We start from the raw sequence: 14,773 nt of genomic DNA, 5'->3' as shown, positions 1-14,773 counted from the left end.
TACATAAATGGGGTTCTATTTTCCTTACATCTAGATTTTGAGATGTTTCTGAAAGGCATGAAAGTTATTATAGGAATAGGTTCAACTGGTCTTCGTGATTTCTTTGAGAAGAAAAGGCTCCTTCAGTAGTTCAACTAAATTCAATACAGCTATTTTAGCAACCAAATAATTCTCAGCATGAGTCAATGTGAGAGATTGTGGTTTAAGAAGAAAACAAGATATAAAACATGGAAGACGATCTCACTATACATCAAACTGCTCTCTAACAGAAACGCTACAAAAGTGGTATAGAGTTGAGAGGGAGGAGAAAAATATGCCAATGCAGAATTTTTAAAAAACAGTAAACTAATCCAGGTGACTCACAGTTCAAAATGCTTCTCATGCAACAGATTACTCTGTATGTATGTGGCTTAGTGAACCTTTTAGTATTCCTTTAAGTTTCTATTTATTTGGGAAAAGTACATACTGACCATATTTGCTAGAGTTATTTTCACATCCTGGTTACCAAGACAAGCACAGGCACTGAAAGAGTTTTTCAGGTCAGGTCTAGTCACTGGAAAATTGTATATTTTGCCCAGAACACAACTTCCACGTACACAAGCAAAAGCCAGGGTACTGTGACATATAATCATTCAGGAGAAAAACCTTTATAAAAAAATAGCTGTGCATTAAGGATAGGACAACAGCTGTCAATAAAGGTGCACTTACTGATAAATCAGTCAGCATATTTTTGGAGGTATACTGGAGCATTAAAAAATAATTTAGACAGTCAGTGAACTGCATTAAGTGCAGGAAAAAATTATTTAAAGCATCAAGTGTCCATAAAATCTTTGGGTTTGATTTTCACTGTAAATAAATGAATAAACAAATAAAAATAATTTGTTAGTCTCAACCACACCTTGCTGAATTAAATGGGAGTATTTAAACTCATTTCAGTGAACTCATTTGTGTTCAGGTTATAAATAATATCCTTTGATATTATTTCTTTTTTTTTTTTTCCCTAATAGTTGGAAATATCTGTCTTAAGAAAATTTTTTCTACAATAACTAGATGAGTATGGACAGCCTTAAACATGCTGGGAGTCAGATGCACAGTTGATCTTGACATGTGGGATTAGGGACTATATGTATGCTAAACTTAATGGACAACCATCTGCCAGAATGATCAGGTAGAGAAACTGTAACCATGCTTCATCTTCCTTTCTGTACTTTTTGAGAGAAAAACAAATGTCATCACGGAGAATTATTTCCAGTCTGGAATTTTTCTCACTTTAGTTCTTTAACATATTGTCTCTAAAACTTGTCTGCAAGTTTCTCCACTATTTGATGCACTTGCTTTTCCTAAGAGATATTTTCAGATCTTTTGCACTTACGGTTTCTAGTGACGGTAATGAGTTTGAAAAGCCATGGTCTGTAACTCAGGGAGTTCAGATGTTATTAGTATACTGTGGAAAAGCTGGAGAGGTGTGAAAATTGTATTTCCTTTGAAAGAATTTTAGAATTCACAAAGAAGATGTAAAAAGGCAAAATGAAGCAGAAATGCTGTACTAACAGTTATGATCTCTGCTGACCACAGTCTGAGTTGGACTATCAAAATGAAGTGTTGAAAATGGCCATGGTACCCTCATTACTACTCATTTTTACTGTCTTGTCACAAACCTATTAGAAATTTATATCTTCCTTGTAAACAAGATATTACGATTGACTCTCTCAGATAACAGGTAATACAGTGGAAAATCGTATTCAGATAGTGCAAAATATAGTAATATATTTGAGAACAGATAATCTTGGATAGATTTTACTTGAGTGAGGCGTACACTTTCCTTACTTGAAGGACAGAGGATATCTCTAAAAGGTCAGGCAGCATGAGGCTCACAGATTAACATAAATACCTTTTTACAAAAAATGAATAAAGTAGATGTGTTTCAGCTAGTACCCATCAAACTGGTATTAGGTGTCAGTCCTGAGATTAGAAGGTAATGTCCGTGGATTGAATAAATTGACTCTGAGAGTACAGAGATTTCTATCCCCAGTAGAGTTGCTCTATACACATCTGTATTTAAGGAAATCCATTCTTAGCCCCTGAGTAATGAAGCTTCACTACCTTTTCTGATACATTTTGTTACATAATCTTGACATTGAATGGACAGGAGATGTACAACTTTTTAGCTAAAATAAATGAAGTTATGAAGTTGAATCCTCCAATGTGTGACAGTGACCACTTCAATTTGATAAAGTTATAGGAAACTTCACCTTTCTCAACACTCCCCCATCTCCACATAAGTGATAAACATAATGAAGTAAGTAAATAAGGAACACTAAAATATTTCCAAGATGCAAGTTTAGTGCCACTGAAAAATTCATTTACAGAAATGCTATTCCTGAGAAAGTCACCCTTGTGGATCCATCTGCAGAACTTTTTAGCTGACATCCTATGGGAATTTGCCTTCACTGCGTGCCTGTAACAGTGACTTGAGTTGTGCACATTTTTCCAAAATCAAGGCTATCATCACTGAAACACAAGAAACTATCCCATCCTAAGTCAGCATAATATTGGAAGCCAAGGTTTGTGCTGCATATCACAACCTAGTTTAACAAGGTAGATGGTAATTCATCCTTGTTTTTGAACTTATTCTAAAATGCCTGGGAGATAAGGAACATTTGATCTGTACTTTGTGGCATTATGCAGCTCCTGAATGCCATGCTGGACAGAAGGCTGTTGTTGCTGCTGCTTTTATTTTTTTCTTTTTTCCTGGCAAAGTAACATTGAAACAGTATTGAAACACAAACAGGAATTTCAGATCAGATGCACATTTTAATAGATAGCCTTGCAAAAATGCACTAAGGATAACAGCTTTTGCTGTTTGCCTCAGTGCTGCTCAGAGGCACATAATAAATTCTCCACTTCTGCCAAGCACAGAGAATTTTCCAATAGCAGCTCACAAGAAATATACAAGGCCAGGGGCATTGCAGTACAAAAAAAATGAACATTTTAATAAAGAATAGGTTAGCCAATGCTTCCACTGGTTACTATTATAAAATATGAGGAGTCATTTTGCTGGTAGGACTGCTGAATGAAAGTTCAGTTTACTTTGTCTACTGTGTAAAAGCACTAAAGCAATGACACTGAACTATAATTTTTTTTTTTTAAATGTCTACTATCCCTGGCAAATTCTGACTGTATTCTGAAAAGAATTAATTAACTTGACTGAATTCAACAGGCCACATTTTGCTTGCTATATTTGGAATATGAGAGCAGAAGGAAAATATTTGTTCTTCAGAAAATTTAGAATCTTTTCATATTTTCTGGATCTTGAAGTGACAAACTAGACTATTCTTCCTCTTCCTCTTCCTCTTCCTCTTCCTCTTCCTCTTCCTCTTCCTCTTCCTCTTCCTCTTCCTCTTCCATCTTTAATAATTTTCATTGTTCCTATAATAATAGCTGTCAAGCAGCTTTTATACCTGGAAAATAAATAAACCCAGGAGCACTGGAAAACAAATACATGTTATATGTGTTCCCTCTATTTCTGAATCCTACTGTCTCCACGCACACTTTGATTAGGTGAGCATTGCTTTTAGCACAGCATAAAACTGCAAAGTGGGCTGTAAATTACCTAGCCATCATATATACCAGTAACAGTACCTTACAGGATAAAGTAGGAACTCTTTAATTGTATGCAATAAATACAAGCTCATCAGTAATTTATAGTGAATGTTTAGTTTGATGATGTTGTCTTTTATGCTCATGAGCTATAACACATTGATTTTCTGAGCAAGCTTGTCTTATACTGGATTTTAGTGCATCTTCATTAGCAGTGAAAAATGGTCATCTGCAAGGTCTGTGCAAATACACAGTACCTCACACAGAAAAATCCAGATGTTGTTTTTTCTTCCTTTTCTTGTGTCTTAGCTGCTCATCTAGATAGCGTGGTTCCCTGTTGGGATGAAAATCCTTCATAAGGCATCAGGAAAAAAAAACAAAAAACAACAGTGTGTGTGGGGGAGGAGATAGCTTTATATACCACCAAAATCCACCTCTGACACCTTGAGCCAATATAATAAATTAGGAGGCATTAATTTTGCAGCAAAACTCATTTATTAAAAATCTTACTTTTCGAAGTCACTTTCTTTATCTCAGAGTCCCTGAGGAAATGCTTTAAAAACATCACAGGGACAATATCAGTCTTCAGAGAAGAGACTGTTTTGATCATAAGTGGAGCCTTAACTTTCTCAGGCCTATTGCACAGAAAGCCATATCAAATGCTGTAACAGAGAACAATGGATTATTATTTTTTTAAATCTTTATTTTGTGCAGTATAATTTGCTTTTATTGGTCTGGGTTCTTAGTATCCAGGCTACATTAGACACGATCTTCTTGGCTTGTATAGGAACAGCCCTATGGATATTTTAAGTGCACCAAAAGTGACATTTCCTTATAGAAAAGGGGTTGATTATATATTTTATATTTTATTATTATAAGCATGGATCAGTACAGATTCAGGGATGATCTGCTGGAGATGAGCTCTACAGAGAAGAACCTGGTTGTTCTGCTGGACTGCAGGTTGTCCATGAGCCAGCAAAGTACCCTTTTGCCCAAGAAGGCCAGTGGTATCCTTTGGTGCATTAAAAAGAGTGTGGCCAGCCTGCTTGGTGGACACGGTCCTCCCACTGTACTCTGCAGTGGTGATGCCACAGTTACAATGTCCTGTTCTGGGCTCCCAAGGTCAAAAAAGATGGAGATCTTCTAGAAGTCCAGCAAGATGATTAAGGGCCTGAAGCATCTCTTGTATGCAGAAAGGCTCAGTAACATGGGTCTGTTTAGCCTTGGGAAAAGAGGACTGAGAGGAGATCTGATAAGTGCTTAGGAACATCTGAAGAGAGGTGGAAGGCAATCAGATGAGGCCAGGCTCTTCTCCGCGGTGTGTAGTGATATGACTAGGAGTAATGACATAAAACTTGAACATAGGAAGTTCCATACTGACATGCAGAAGAACTTCCTTACAGAAGGAGTGGTAGAACATTGGAATAAGTTGCCCAGATATGTTGTGGATTCTACTTCTTTGATTCAAGACCTGTCTTTACATCTACCTGTGAGACCTATTGCAGTGAACCTGCTCTAGGAAGGAGTTGGACTCAATGATCTCTTGAGGTCACTTCCGTCCCCTGCAGTTTTGATCCCTAAGTGTGAGCTTATGTCTGCTTGATTTAGTATATCGTTCCTACACCAAGGAACACACTATGATAAAAGTCACAAACCAGATGTCCTCTCACTAGTAACCAGAAATTTTGATACCTCCCATGTGATATAGTCTACAATATGGCTCAGTGCTTGTGCCAACGTAATACTTAACAACAAGGGAAGAATTTCAGAGACTTCCTTTCTGTGAAAAAGTGCAAAAATATTGTTTCTCTAAATTGAAGCAATGCAGCAACCTTCAGTATACTAAGCGTTGCTTCCAGACACAGCACAAATCTCTGTTAGTGGTCTAAAAATAAACTGGTGGTAAAAATTACCTAAAACTGCTTTCCTCTTATAGTGCAAGTTATAAATCTGAGAAGGATCCATTAAACCCACCAATATTTTAGTATCTTTTACAGACAGTGTGTTCTACTGGTAAAGGTATCAACTAAAATTTGCTATTTTAACTTAGAAGGAAAACACTTGTTGAATTAAAGAGGAACATAATGTCTTTTAATTTTCATTTCCTGCTTTACTGTGGGGCTTATGCCTGTATGCTTCAACTCTTCAGCTTTCCACAATTTCTGTAAATTTGGAGTAATAATAAATATATCTTCTACTGTATGAGCATCAAATTTTATTTAATAAACAGAATTAAGACAAATGGTCTCCTGTACATAAGTGTACAAAAAAGTGCTTTGGACACCTTTAAAAAAATACTATTTAGAAAGTCTCCCCTCAGAGAAACTGGTACGTATCTGGTTACCTTGCAAATGCACAAAGAGTTTTCTACAAATGTGTTTCTTCTTCACCTTTACTAGTCCTTTGTGCTCTTTCTACTGCAGAACTTGCTGAAAGTATCCAAGAATAAGGCAGGATTTGGAAGCAAGATTCTGCAGTTTTCAGGATGAAACTGAATGCTTGGTAGATCTCTTTGGAGAACTCATTCATTTTGTTTCCAAAACAATGAGAAGATAATATCAATTCAGAAAAAAATAAGGAACTTAGTTTTATCAATCTTTTAAAACAAGGTTGTAAAAAAGTGATTTTAGCAAAGACAAACTTTTCTTTCAGTTAAACTCTCAGATTCTCAGTATGATACTTAAAGCATATTGATCCAATGAAGTCATAAATATAATTAAGTTTATTCTTTGCTAATACCCTCACTTATTCCACACTCTACACTAAACATTAATTTCATTTATATGATTCTGTTACCTACAGTTGTCAATGGCTTGCAATGCTTTTACTGTTTTATAAATTAACTGTAGCAAAACCTTCATAAATGTTAGTCTATAACACAATTAATTACAATAAAGCATTGGTCATAAGCAATCTTCAAGCTAATTTAAATATCTATAAATCTATGAATATGGAAAAACATTGGTTCCTACTACCAGAATGCCAGTTCCTTAAACACAGAGAGATTAGAGCAGATTCTGCATGAATCAATATTTCCCTGTGTTAAGTGAAAATAGGCTATTTAACCCCTGATGAGAACATCACTTAGCATCCCCAAGAGATTAACACTTCATAAAAAGCACGCACACACACGAAAGTTTAAGATCAGGCAGTATAAATGGAAATAAACTGCTATAACTCTCCTAGCAGTTTGTTCTATCTCTCAAAAGGCTTTTATAAATCTGATACCTGGGAGGCAACATTTTTATTAATCAGGGATAGCAATTCTATGTACTCACAAAGGCGTTTGTAAGAATACAGGTGAAAGTAAGGTGGTATTTTTTGCTCACGAATCTAAAAGGAATTTCAGGAACAATGAGAAAATATGATGAAGAAGAGTAAATGAACAGTGGAAGATGGTGGAATAGAGTTACACAATGAAGGGAAGGGATGGAGAAGGAGAGCAGAGAGAGTGGGAGGAATATATTCCAGATAGTTTTCTACAGGTGTTTTCTGATCATACTATAAAAAGATTTGTATTTCTATTCTGCATTAAAAAATAGCACCTGCAAAGGCCTGAAGACACTTGCAGTCACTTAGCTTATTTTCTATTAAAAAACGAAGAATTTTATGCTCTTTTAGAGGATAGTTCATGAAGATAAAGCATATCTCAGGGAAAAATATAAAGCAAAAATCAGTTTAATAAGTTTATGCATTGCTTTTCCACTTTCTCTTTCCGTAATAAAACCTGCTAAATAAAACTATAGTTCAGATAAAATTAAATTTTTCTCTCTCCATCGCAAAAGTTAACTTCTATGTAGGTATTCTATGCAGCACTATTATGTAATCCTGCAATATCCCCATAATGCAGTGACTTTCAGAATTAAAAATTAGAAGACTTGATTTCGTAAGCCATCTTCACTGTATGTCTGTGCCATTTATCTGTCCCTAACCTATGAGAATCCTCCTTTGCAGATATAGCACTTTTCAATCTGACGTATTAAACTACCTGGAATAAGCAATCTTCCACTGCTTTGAGATGTCATTTTCCTTGGAGTTTCCTATATATCCTAACAATGTGGGGGATTAGGGTATGCTGTTCAGACATGGAAGAGAGAAGTCTGTAAATGTGTTTAAAAATTCTTTACATTTGAAAAAAGCTTACATAGAAGAAAAAAATCAGAGAGTGCTCAACTGTATTAGTACCAGATCATGAGGGATCATAAATATAAAGAAAGCATCAGTGTAACTTTTTTTCTTTTTAAGCTATAAATGCAAACTAGGTATTACATGCAACATATGTAACTGTGAAGTTTAAATATTAAATAAAGTGCATTACAAAGCATATATTTGTCTTAGGATATTGTGTAGAATGATGCCAAGACCAATCTCCTTGCTTATCTGAAAGAGAAAACAAACAGCTTTAAACAAATTTGCAAAAGACATTCAAATAAGAATTCTCTGGAAGACCAGGAATGGTGAGCCAACCCATGCAATAGAACTAGAGGCACCGTGACATATACAATAGTGGTCATATTCTAATAGCAAAAAGATTACCAAGCTTGCAGGTATTGAACCTAATATTTATAATTAAAGACATTGTAGATTTAAAATAACAACTGAATACAGATCTGCAGCTGGTTGCTCAGTAGGAAAGGATGAGTTAGGAGTAATATACCTGAAAATGGTTTTGAGTTGCTGACACTGATATTTGTATGTAATGTATTTAATAAATAAAAGATGTGTGGATTTTTCAGTTTTTGAGAAATTCATATGCCTAGTTCACCTTCAAATGCTGAAGAAGCTCTGGACTTAGTTACCACCACTCCCATAACTGCCATAACCATTTCACAGGAAAATTACTCAATTAAACAGTCAGATCAGGAGAAATACTCTAAGGAAGGAGACCTTGTTCCAAGATAGCTGAGCTTTTGATAGAGAAGCACATGCAAAATCCTAATTTATTTAAAAAAAAAAAAAAGAAGAAGAATGAACATGAGAAAGAAAAAGAAAGAAAAAAAAAAGCCTTATTATAGTAAGAAGACTAGCAAACTGAGAGAAAAATACAATTTGTAAATTTAATTAAGAATTTCAACTAAGGATATCCACTGTAAATATTGTTTAATTATATTATTCTCATTTTTCCTTCTTTTTTGTTCATTAAAAAAAAAAAGTTTAATGCAGTGTGTAAACAGTACTTCTTATGGCAGAGCGTAGGATATTTTTCGAGTTAGAAGATACATGCACTGTTTCAGAAGCTAAAGATGATCTCTGTCTGGAGGTATGTCTTGTTTTAAAGAGCCACATTTTACAGGGGGTAAAATAACATCAAATAATGTGTCATTTTTCTGAACTTATGTACTCTGTTAATGACACTGCAACAGTTCCCATTTTTGTCAAAACTAGCTAGATTCTGAAACATCACTGAGCTGGTGTTGCAAAACCCTTTGAGCACATTCATTCCTTGCTTCTTCCTTTCTAGGCAATGTGGAAAACTTATGAAAATGTAAGGAGATAAAGTTGTGAGTGGTGGCACAGCTGTGACAAGCAAGGGATGTAGAAACTGCGTGCTACATAATTTATCTGTTTTAAGGAACCTGAATGATTCTGCCAGATAAAAAATTTTGATCTCAGAGAACAAAGCTGCACCATCACTGTCCTCACAATGTGGTGAGCCTTTTCTGTGTGTTCCTTAGTGGACTGGTGAATAATTAGAGGTTCAGCTCTTAGCCTTTATTTTGCCTGAACTAACATAATGAAATTTCCCTCTGGAGTGATGAGGGAAATGAAATACTGCTCCTCATGCTTGCTTGCAATTTTTCTATCTCAAGGGCTTTTCAAAGGTGATTTACAGTACATTCTGTATACATGTGTCAGGAATGTGAAAATCCAAGTGGCGCTATGCTTCATAAGCTGCATTGCAACAGGCAATCAAAGAAGTTAAGTCATCCATTTTGATTTATGAAGAAACATTCAAGTTCTGAAACTAAACTTCATGTTCTACAATTTGAAGATATCAACTAAAAGTTCAAAATAATTGTTGACGTGACAATTTTTTTCAGTTTTGCTATATAGACCTAAGAAACATTACTTGATTTGCATCAAATTTTGGTGACATATTCTTGCATATATCTTTTTCACATTACAGTCTTTGAACACTGATAGGACTTTCTTACATATTAAGAACAGCGTCATATTAATTGTCTCAATAAAAAAAGTTCTCATCTGTCCATCTTTTACTGAACACTCTTCCTTCATCCACAACATTCTGGTTCTGTTTTCTTTTGTGATGATATCAGGTAAACTGAAATATTATTGTTGGCAATTTCTGTGTTTTATTTACAAAGTGGCACAAGTGTATGAAACATGGAATGCTCACTGGTTTCAGTTTGATTGAGTGTGCATGGTGGGCGTGAGAGGCAGAGTTAGCGCTGCACTGCACCCTCCCATTCTCCTTGTTTCAGCTGAGACAGTGTCAAAACCACATCAATGATTTGGTTTTTGCTGAGTGTTGTGTGTGCACCCAAGTCCAGTCTGGACTCGAAGGAGGGAAGAGCCACTGACACGTTGTCATAGAAAAAGGGCTAGGCCACAGTATGAGCTGTCCCAGACCACAGGTAGCTGCAGGCTTTAGGTTGGACGTACCTGCTGTAGACCATGACAAATTTATGTATGGATTTTTCAAAGACTGGTATCTGATTGTCAGACACAGAAAGAGCACTCTAGCAGGTGCAAGAAGCTGCAGAGTAGGCAGCTCAATTTTTATGTTCCCATGAAAAATTTTCTGGGGTCTATCATAATAGCTTTGGTAGGAAGTGAGATTAAGGTTCCAGAACTCATATTTATTTCATTTTAAAAACTCCCCCATTCTATGGAAGGTAACTTTGGTCATTGTCTTTACTGCGTGTTTCATCCACATGCACAGACTGCAAAGATGAAATCCCTTGAGAAATCTGTCTACCCATTATTTGCACAATTTCAGCTTCAGAGAAGCCTTAGAATATTGAAAACCAACTTACGGGCAATGATCAAATAATGTAGTAAATGTGTTATGATTATCAATATAAACAGTTTTTAAGTGTTTGTTTGCTAAAGCATTTTCTCGATGATGGGAAAAATGAAGGCACTATTCATGAGTTAGGATTCACACAATGAAAAGACTGATCTAATCAAATACCACATCCCCAAAAACATACACAGAAAATTTAGTCTCTAATCTGTTCATGAGTTATTAGCATGGAGCTTACCATTTTCTTTAATGTGTTTGCCATAAAAATGAGTTAAGAATCATTTTTTTTAATTTTATTTTCACAGACAGATAGAATTGTAAGAGCAAACCAGACTCCTGTTATTTCCTTCTCTCATTCCTCTAATTTTAGTGTTTGATTTACAGAGAAATATTTTTTCTTTCAGTGTCTGAAACGAATGAGACCAGTCAAAGCAAAATGTGTTTTATGTTATTTGCTGATCTCAGGTGTCAAGGACTGTGACACAACAATAAGTCAGTATGTGGGAAGTAAATAAAGACGGAAGGAAGATAGGAGGGAAAGTAGAAAAGAAAAAAGGAAGAGAGGAAGGATGGAAGGGAGGAGGAAGGAAGAAAAGAAGTAAGGAAAACTGTCATTTGTGGTAACCTATCAGATTAATTTTGTGATTCTAAGCATTAACATTATTAATGTATGTAAGACATTGCACAAGAATGTTAAAATGTTTAGGTCGAGGCATTTTGCTTAGGCCCATCCCATGTGTGCCTTGATCCATTACCTATTTCAATCATGCCAAATATCTGCTCATAATCTAATGATCTCCATTCTTAGAAATGTACACTGTTATGTGAGCAACAGGCACCATTACTTCAAATTATTAGATGGCTTTTACACTTAAATCTTAGACTTGCTTACACAGGCTTTACTAAGCAGACGCTCTGGGGACAATCAAACCACATCGTGGGAGTTTTGTGTTGCTGTAGATGTTTTAGAAGCATCTACTACCTGTTCATGGGTAGTAGATAAAACTCTGCAACCTCAGGTTTGCTCTAGATGCAACAAATAGACTTCATACCTATACTTATACACTTGACCCATTTATATCTTCATTGATGATTTGGATCAGGGGATTGAGCGCACCCTCAGGAAGTTTGAAGATGATACCATGTTGGGGGGAAGCATCAATCTGCCTGAGGGCAGGAAAGCCCTACAGATGGACCTGGGCATGTTGGATCAATGGGTTGCAGCCAATTGTATGTGGGTTAACATGATCAAGTGTCAGGTCCTTCACTTTTGTCACAAATCCATGCAGTGCTACAAGCTTGGAGCAGAGTGGCTGGAAAGCTGCGTGGAGGAAAAGGATCCAGGGGTGTTGGTCACTGCTTCTCCAAACATGAGCCAGCAGTAAGACCAGGTGGCCAAGAAAGCCAGAGGCATCCTGGCTTGTATTAGATATAACGTAGCCAGCTGGAACAGAGAGGAGATAGTCCCTCTATACTTAGCTGTGGTGAGGCTGTTCCTTGAGTTCTGTGTATGACCTTGGTGAAGCTCCATGGAGAGTGTCTGGAGAAAGGCAAAAGAGCTGATGAGGGATCTGGAATACAAGTCTTACGAGGAGCAGCTGAGGGAACAGGGATTTTTCAGCGTGGAGAAGAGATGACTCAGGGGAGACCATAGAGCTTTCTATAGCTCCTTAAAAGGTGATAATAATAAGGCCTATTCTTCCAGGTAACAGCAACAGAAGAAGAGGTGATGACCTCAAGTTGCACCAGGGGACGTTCAGATTGGGTAGTAGGAAGAATTTCTTCTCAAAAAGAGTGGTTAGGCTCTGGAACTGGCTGCCCAGGGAAATGGTGAAATCACTGTCCCTGGAGGTGTTTAAGGAAAGGGTAGATGTAATATTTAGAGACAGGGTTAGTGTGTAGTATTGGTGTTAGGTAGACAGTTAGACCAGATGAGGTCTTTTCCACTCTTATTATTCAGTGATTCTATTATTTTATTACTCCAATTCAGAACTGAGCAACAGAACTTGAAAAAAAAAACAAACTTGATTTTATTCTCAGTCTTTCAGTTATTTCTCAGAACACAAACACATAGGTTGAGATAGATAAAAGCTATGCAGAAGAGGAAGAGAAAAATAATAGTAATGATAATAATGCACAGTAATAGTTATACATACACACACACACACATATATATAAAATAAGAGATGTACAGAAGAATTGCTCATCACCAGCTAACCAATGACCAACCAGTTTCCAAGCTGCAACTTCTCCCTAGGCCAATTCCCTTCAGTTTTGCAGTTCTTTCACATGATCCATATGGTATGGAACACCTCTTTGGCCAATTCAGGTGATCTGTTCTGATTCTGTTCCCTCCCAGCTTTCTGTGCTCCCCAGCCCCATCACTAGCAGAACAGTACAAGAGGCTGAGAAACTGAGATCTGTCCTTGGCTCTGTGCAGCACTACTCAGCACAACTAAAACATCAGTGTGTTACCAGTATTGTTTTTCTCCTAAAGCCAAAACATAGCATTGTGCCAGACACGATGAGGGAAATCAACTCTGTCCCAGATGAAACCAGAACATGCATAATGAACATTAATGTGAGATGAATACAAAGTTAAGAATTATAATCAAATAACATGACATACTCTATTTACATCAGAAGTTTGAAAATGGCATAACAAAAGAAGAATTGGAGCATCAAGTTTTGTTGTGATAATTGAAGACGACTTTTTTTTTTTAACAAGCAATGGGTATGAATAATGTAGGTTTGCTGCAGTTATGAAATTCATTTCACATGTCATTTTCAGTTGACACAATTTTTCCTCAATTTGGATGTTTCAGTTTCTTGAAAGTGACATTGATTTGAATTAATAATAGTGAGAAAGTAGAGGTTTGACCTTCGGAATGCACTCTCAGGCCCAGGTGACAGTAGCATCAATGGAAGGTACATCCTTGGGATGCTGAGCCCTAATGCCTGAGATTTAACATAATCAAATAGCATATCATCAAAGTAGTATATATGATACACAGTTTAATGTAAATATGCATTGACTTTTTCAAACAATTTCAGAAAATAGTTATGCTTGTTTATACATATATCTATGTAAACAAGTGTATTATACTTTTTCCTTGTTATTCATAACTGCTAGTCTGTGTATGTGTGTGTGTGAATAGACAAATGCATTTACAGGCTATATATACATATACAATTATACATGTATCCAATTGTATCCATGCACACGTACATGGATTTGCGATCTGGCTTCAATCCATGAAACATAGAATGGAATTACAAATCCGAATGGTGTTTTCAGAATAACTGGTTGAATTAGCAACGCTATCTGCTTTGATGGCAACATCCAGTTTTTTTGTATCTTGAGGTATGCTTCTAAGCTCACATATTCATATATTCACATCTTTCTGAAGATCTTTGCCAACATCTTCAAATAGCATTTGTGAGTAAGTGTATCACTCTTAATATTGTAATCACATAAAAAGTAAACTCTGGATCCAGAAGTTATGAGTGAAAAGTTGAAATCTGTGTCATGCAGAAGTATGGAATTTTAGAACTGAACTTGATTTACTTATTTGCTATAATAGCTGCCTGAACGTCTCTGAACATCCCTGAAAGGCTTGATCTCGCAAACAAAATTTGTGTCAGCAACATGTGACAGTGCTTCGAGGTCTGTGAAGCTAGATTATTTGCTTTAGGAAAGTTGTTAATATGAAATCCATGCTCCATAAAGCAAAATCTTGTTTTAGGAAATGTATGAAAATCTTGCTTTTGTCTTATTTTGACAACTGCTACTCTAATTCACATTTCTATAGAGCCCCAATCATGGTCTTTCAGGTATCATGAGCGTAAGAGGTGTATATTATATTTTCTTTCTCTCTATTTAACTATGGGGTTTTGTTGTTTGTTCTCCTCATCTTGAAAATTCAATACTCTCAAAAATTTGGTGACAGATTTTCCTAAAGAATGCTGAACTAGAATCTTACAAAAGCATGGGACAGAAGAGTTGGGAACAAAATATAAGTGTTACATATTTGTGTTTAGAATTGCTAAGGGGAAAGTGCAAACTATTTTATTGGCTTATTGGTTTGTATTGTTCGGATGGCTTGTTTTATGGCTTTTTCACCATGCTTGTATTTTGTTCAAAAACTTTGATACAAATATATTCTGACAGCTTTTTTTTTTTTT

Source organism: Meleagris gallopavo, chromosome Z (assembly GCF_000146605.3).
Source record: "Meleagris gallopavo isolate NT-WF06-2002-E0010 breed Aviagen turkey brand Nicholas breeding stock chromosome Z, Turkey_5.1, whole genome shotgun sequence".
In the NCBI taxonomy this organism is placed as follows: domain Eukaryota; kingdom Metazoa; phylum Chordata; class Aves; order Galliformes; family Phasianidae; genus Meleagris; species Meleagris gallopavo.
This window is presented reverse-complemented; position numbering follows the sequence as displayed.